Source organism: Gekko japonicus, unplaced genomic scaffold, assembly GCF_001447785.1.
Source record: "Gekko japonicus isolate JY-2015 unplaced genomic scaffold, Gekko_japonicus_V1.1 scaffold39, whole genome shotgun sequence".
Lineage (NCBI taxonomy): Eukaryota > Metazoa > Chordata > Lepidosauria > Squamata > Gekkonidae > Gekko > Gekko japonicus.
Window position 1 is genome coordinate 1,644,229 of NW_015169778.1, and position 7,333 is coordinate 1,651,561.

The 7,333-nt window shown below is 38.7% G+C and overlaps 1 protein-coding gene across 1 annotated transcript in view; it reads right to left on the reverse strand.

The window, feature by feature from the left end:
* ZNF407 (zinc finger protein 407) overlaps positions 1 to 7,333 on the reverse strand; it is a 510,615-nt gene that overhangs the window by 168,423 nt on the left and 334,859 nt on the right. The window lies entirely within an intron of this gene.

The window sequence follows — 7,333 nt, forward strand, 5'->3', positions numbered from 1 at the left end:
AAGCAAAAGGTGGGTGTGGCTGGATAACCACACTTCTGGTAACATGGGGGTGTGGCCTAATGTGCTAATGAGCTGTGCTGTCAGGGGTGTGGCCTAATATGCTAATGAGTTTCTGCTGTTGGGTGTGGCCCATTATACTAATGAGTTCCTGCTGGGCTTTTTTTACAAAAAGAGCCCTGAATTCAGCTAACCTGAGTGGCAAACTGCAGCTCAGAAATCTTGCGGCGAAGCTATTTTGAGGAGGCTGTGTAAACTACCTCCATGTGAAACATGAGAACAGAAACCTATCAGAGATTCATACTTGCAGTTATTCGACCAAAAAAATGGCCTTTTATATATTTCAATGTACACCTTTCATATCTGAATTGTTCAACATGTTTTCAGACCTTAGACCATCATGATTTTGGCAGGTGTCACTGTGTAAACTTCCAATCTGAGCATATGTTCAATGATTCATAAAAACAAAATATATGTGAATGTCTACCACAATATAACTCAAAAGATACCTTCAAATGAAAGTAATAGACACATGCCAAGCAGAAGAAGGAGAAATGGAACTGAGCACTATATTGACTCCAAATGATGAAATTCTTCTTCTGGATCAAGAATAGCTCTACTAGCAGACTATGACTGATTCCTTTTAACGGCTGCATTAAATATACTTCCTATTATAGCAAAGCAGATCTGCTAAATTTATGAATATATTAAATAACCCAATTTGCACATTTACAAATAATTTGCACATAGCCCTAATATAATAATCTGTGTTGAAGACACCGGGTGGAAGTAATAGTAGCAGCAATGCATTTCACTTTCAAATTTCCTTTCGTGGATCCTCTAAGATATGAGTGTGTGGGAACAGATGCATTTTGGGATAAAGCAGAGATGACCACAAGGGGCCAATATTGGTCAGGAAACAACCTCTTGGGAAGGTATTCCAGAGAAACCGGCAATAGTTGCATTGACCAATATCTCATCTGTTGTTCAGTGTTTGTGCTATACCTAATGTTCTTGTCTCCTTTAAGGCAGGTTCATTACAATTCATTAACAGGTTCATCAACTCCCATAGTTTTATTTCAAGTGTCATGCCTTCAGGAATTTTTCTAAAGCTCTAGCAATGAGAACATCTTGAGTGCATTGATTAAAAAAAAAAACTGGAAAAACCCAGATATTTGTCTTCTTTTTGATCCCACAGAAAGAAATAGTCCTCTAATGTTAGATATAGTTATGCATTTTTGTAATTTTGTAATGTATAATTAGAACCTTACAGTTATTATTTCTTCTCTCCCATTATTATCTGTTGCAACATCTTATATTCTAATAGTGAAGCCAGTCAGTCTTTGGATACTTAAATCCAGTGACTAGAGCTGTGAACACACAAGACATATCTTTCTAAAAACCTGAAAAGGGTCCCAGATTTGCAAAAAAAAAAAAAAAAGGTGAAATCTAAAATGGTCAAATGAGTGCCTCTACAATGTCTTTAATAAAGAAATTCCTTCAATGGCTGTTGCTAGGGAATCACAGAGTTCCAAGCCTTGGTTCTGTCAGTAAAAGGCAAGAGGAGGGTACAGCATCCTTTCCGGGCCTATTTTACCCTTTTAAGGAGAGCATCTTGGGGCCAGGCCTGGCTAGGATTGTCACCTCCAGGTTGGGGAATTCATGGAGATTTTGTGGTAGAGTCTGAGGAGGATAGGGTGTAGGGATGGGAGAGGCCTCAGCTGAATATAATGACACAGAGTCCACCCTCCAAAGCATTCATTTTCTCCAGGGGGAAAGATCTCTGCAGTATGGGTTTCAGTTGCAATTCTGGGAGGTCACCAGGTCCCACCTGGAGACTGGCGATCCTATGCCTGGAAGCAACCTCCGGGTGACTTGATACCACCTGGCTTGCATGACTGAACTAGGATACTAAATGACAAAGGAAATGTGAACTGCAATTCCACTTTGTTCCCTTCTTCCGGAACTGATGTATCACATTCAGGGTGTGCTGTAAAAATGAAACTACATCAACGTTCCCTTCAACTTGTCCAAAAAGCTTTGACATCTGTAATGCAAACTACTCAGTCCAGGCCCAGTAGAGAAATGTGTGATGCAACTGGATAGCGGTAAGTAACCTACACTTGGTACAGAATGCTGCAGCCAGAATGCTGACTGGAATGGGCCATAGGGACCATAACACACTGGTCTTTTTCCATCTATGCAGGATCCCAGTTTGCTTTCAGGCCCAATTCAGGGTGCTGGTATTGACCTTTAAAGCCCTATACAGTTTGGGGTCAGTATACCTGACGGACTGTCTACTCCCACAAGAACCTACTAATCCAAATTGGAATCCTGTAAAGTAATTGGGATACTGATTTAGCATTGAAAAAATGGATGACCGCAGGTACATATTAGTCACCCTTCACAAAAAAGAAACATGCAACAGTAGACATACTGCACTTGACTAAATAAATTGCATGTTTCTGCTGTGCTGTCCAATTATTATTATACTGAAAATTTACTCCCAAAAATTTAAAGTGTTTTACTTGTTCAATGTCATTACCTTTAATGCACCAGTTAAAACATCTCAAAAACAAAAAAAAAGAGCTCAAAAAACCCATGATTTTTGATTTCTCAAAATTAACAGATGATAGGTTGGTCTCACAATAGGATACAAATGCAAGTAAAAGGTGCTTAAGACTCTTCAGGGAGTTAGATAGCACTACTGCATCATCCGTGTATAGTAACAAGCAGACAGAGTGAGGGCCAACTTTAGGAAAGTGTCCATCTACCACTCACAGAGTAGAAGCTAGGTAATTCATAAATATGTTGAATAAGTAAGGAGCCAAAATGCATCCTTGTTTGACTCCCTGAATAGAAGGGATTTTATGTATTGAATTACCCAGTGGACTATATTGAACTTGACAGATAGTGGAAGAATGTATTTGCGGATAAGGAAAAGTGAACATTTATCCATTCTCATCATGTTCAACTTATTCCACATAAGATTCCTAGGTACAGAATTGAAGGCACCCTTTAGATTGAGGAAAGCAGAGAATATTTTTTCCCACCCACACCACTGTATTTCTCTACCAAGTCAGCGAGGGTAACACAATGATCCAGGGTAGATTTACCAGGGCAGAAGCCAATCAATTCTAAGCTCAAAAGATTTTGATCAGACATCCAGGCAGTAAACTAATCCAGCAAATGCCTGCATAAAGTTTGCCCACAATTTAAAGTAGGATAATTGGGCAATAGTTCTCTGGCAATTTGGGATCACCTTTTAACAAACTTGGTACAACGATAGCATTAATCCACATATCAGGCACAATCCCAGTTTTATCTATTAGCCAGAGGAGGGGCCCACCATTCTAGGTGATTTTTTAATAATTCAGGAGGTAGCCTTTTCAACTTTCAATTGCTCAATTAAATATTTAGTTTCATTAGGGCTAACTGGATGCCATTCAGGTAAATCAGGAGGGAATGTCTCTCGTTGACCAAGAGAAGTAATTGAAGAATCATAGAATATATTTGAAAAATAACCTGTCGAAGCCTGACCTGATACAGGGCAATCAGGAGATTGGCTCCTATCAAAGAAGACACCTGCAACTACAGACCAATTTTTTTTGCTATTTTTGGCTAAGGAAGCATTTACATTAGGTGTTATTTGATTGTTTTAAATGTTTCACGTATATCTGTATTATAAATGCTTTTTTAATGTTTGAAATGTTTTAATGTTCACTGCCTTGGGGACCTTGAATTGGGTGGAGAGATGGCATAGAAACGTTTTAAATAAATGGATATTTGGAGAGGAAAACTGGCAGTGCCATATTTTATTGGACTTAAACTTGATGGGAAGGAATGGTTTTTAAAATGTTCATTGGCAAATGTTCCATATTTAAAAACAGTAAAAAAGAAAATAAAACAAAGAAAACTGCAAGTGAAAAGAAAGAAGCTAAACAAAGAAAAGATGAGGGTATACTTCCCAGCAGCATCAGGCAGAATATTTAAGGGAGATATAAACACTATGTAGTAATCAGCCAAATCTACAGCATAGCTCAAGAATTATAATCTTTCTCATTTCAAAACAATACATCTCAGTTTACAGGCCAAGAAGGGAAAAACAGTGAATGGAAAAGGCCCAAGTTATGGCAAAGTCATATTAGAGACAACTGCTAATTCTGTTTCAACTTGAATTTTCAGCATGTCTTCTCTTTATGAATGTAATGGCCTCCATCTCTTCTTTACAATCACCATCCTCCTACAGTACCAGTGTAGTTAGGAACATAAGAAAAACCTTACGAGATTAGACAAAAAGTTCCCCTAGTCCATTTTATTGTTTCAGTGTCAGCCAGACGCCTCTGGGAAGCTGACAAACAGGAAATGAAAGTAACATTCCCTTCTGTTGCTCCCCAGGGAATGCTGTTTAGAGACATACTTTAATGAAGCTGATTACAATATGCATTGTACCTTGGCATCCCAAGTTTCTTTTTTACGACACCCTTCCCACCTTCTGACTGTGATGTAATGACTCAGAGTTCTCCATTCACGCTTGTATCTGATGACTGGAGCTTTGACTCTTGAAAGTTTATACCCCCAAAATCTTGTTGGTCTCTAAGGTGCTACTAGACTGTTTAGATTAGAGGGAAGACCATATTATGTGCTAATTTGTTATCATGATCTTTATAAACAACTGTTCCAGACCCTCACATACATTCCCCAATGAAAATAATGGTCCTGAACACCAAACCCCCCAAAAACAAAGATACTTGAATCCTGAGCCAGTAACGTCCTGCTCAGGATGTAAGCAATCACAATAAAAATTTCCCTCTCAAAATTATGATTTTTTTTCTCAGTGCACACCCCTAATAATGATTGATAGTCCTACATGAATGTATAAAGTCCCCTGTTAAAGGGAACTATATTGGTGACCATCACTGTAAATTTCTTTCAAGGAATTCTATGTTAATTTAATTAGTTAATAAATTAATTATGTGTTGGATTCAACCAGTTTTTGAACACAATCTCACTTAATCCCCTCCTTACTACAGCTCCCATACCATGTGGCTTTGGTCCATGCAGATCCCACAGCTTTTTGATGGTCCCAATTAGTTTTATACTATGCGGTGTTTGAAATACTTCTGTGATTTCCTGCATCTAAGGCCCATCAGTTTATTTTTGGCATATGGATAGGGATAAAAAGTTCTATCCAATTTTTCCATATCATGCATCATTTTATAAATCTCTATCCTGTGCTCCTTAGTGGCATTATTATTATTATTATTTTGAGACTCAAAAACACCAATCTTTTATCTCAAAGTAAGGCAGCTAAAGCTATTACTTACTTCCGGATCTATGTTATTGTTCTTGAGAATGGGTGACTAGAACTTTACTCCAAAAGTGGATGCACCATAGGTAATGTATGATACTCTTAAAAAATAATATTCAGTTCTGGAATAACAATCCCATAATTTTTAAGACACATTGCATAAATGTGTGTACGTGTGCTTAAGACTACTGGTCATGCAAGCCGATATATATATATATATATATTTAAGACACATTCTTAAATTACAGAAATAGTCCCCCCCCCTTTTCTTCTTCGTAGTGGACAATATGTTGAATTTAGCAGTGTGTGTGTGTGTGTGTGTGTATTACTATATTTACCTGAAAGGAAGGCAATCCTGAATGTAAGATGACCTTCTACACAAAAAATTGTTTATTACTATACATACTTGTAACTTGTATGAGAAGATAAGAGAATCCCCTCTGTTTCTTGAGAGAGTACACCTGAAAAAACCTAGACTTCTCTTTCTGGTGTGTGTGTAGAAAGTGCCTTCAAGTCACAGCTGACTTGTGATGAATCTGTAGGGTTTTCAAGGCGATAGGCATTCAGAGGTGGTTTGCCATTGCCTGCCTCCTAATCATGCCCCTGCAATTCTTTGGATGCCACCCACCCAGATACTAGCCAGGGCCGACTCTGCTTAGCTTCCGAAATCGGATGAGATCAGGCTTTTGTTGTTGTTGTTCAGTTGCACAGTCGAATCCAACTCTTTGCATCTCCATGGACCACATCACACCGGGTTTTTCTGTCTTCCGTCGTCCTCCAGAGTTTGCTCAACTTCATGTTCATTGCATCGATAACACTGTCTAACCATCTCATCCTTTGCCGTCCCTGTCTTCTTTGACCTTCAATCTTTCCCAGCATCAGGGTCTTCTCCATTGAATGTTCCCTTATCATTAGGTGGCCAAAGTATTGGAGCTTCAGCTTCAGTATCTGGCCTTCCAGGGAACAGTCAGGGTTGATTTCTTTTAGGATTGACTGATTAGATCTCCTTGCAGTCCAAGGCCATTAGAGTGCCATTAGAGTGGTATTGTCTGCATACCTGAGGTTGTTGATGTTTTTCCTGGCAATCTTAATTCCGGTTTGTGATTCATCCAGGGTGGCATTTTGCATAATGTACTCTGCATATAAATTAAATAAGCAGGGTGACAATGTTCATCCTTATCATACTCCTTTTCCTATGCTAAACCAATCAGTTGTTCCATATCCGGTTCTAACTGTCGCTTCTTGACCCTTATACAGGTGTCTCAGGAGACATGTGAGGTGGTCTGGTACTCCCATCTCTTTAAGGACTTGCCACAGTTTGTTGTGATTCACACACATTTGTTGTGATTCACACACATTAGGCTAGCATGGGCTATCCAGGTCAGGGCTCCTTCTGGGTAAGTACAGTGTTTTTACACATGTGTACATGTGCACACGCGCATGCACGCACACACATTCACCATGTAGTGATTTGTGTACAATGAAAACCTGAAAACAAGGAGTTGAAGCCCAAAATCCAGAGTGATCTAAAAGAACTGTGACACACAGGTGGAGCCCACAGAGGAACAGGTTTTCCCATTCATGTTAATAGGGCAACTCTGATCAAAGAAATGCATGGAGAAAGCTGTTCCTACACTGCAGTGAAGAAAATAACCTTTGAACATGAAGAAGGTACACATGCACAGAACAAAAGAGCTATGGAACTAGTCTTCATATCACTTTGTCAGGAAGGAATGTTCTAGTTTATAATCATCATTGAGAGTATTGGCTGCTGATCTACAAAAGTTTGTTACTTTACTTCTAGTAACTATCACTGAAAATGTGGTATAATTAAATTCTGAACATTTCTACAAGCACTGGCATGGCTGGAAATAAAAAGTAATACAAATCCAAGTAATACAGATCCTCTTCAAAAATCACATTCTCTCTTAATAAGCATTTAATGAAAAGGCACAAAGCATACTGGGTTAGTTATACTTTATACAGAGTATTTTTCTTTTTGTCACTGGGGTGGGGGAAGGTGAA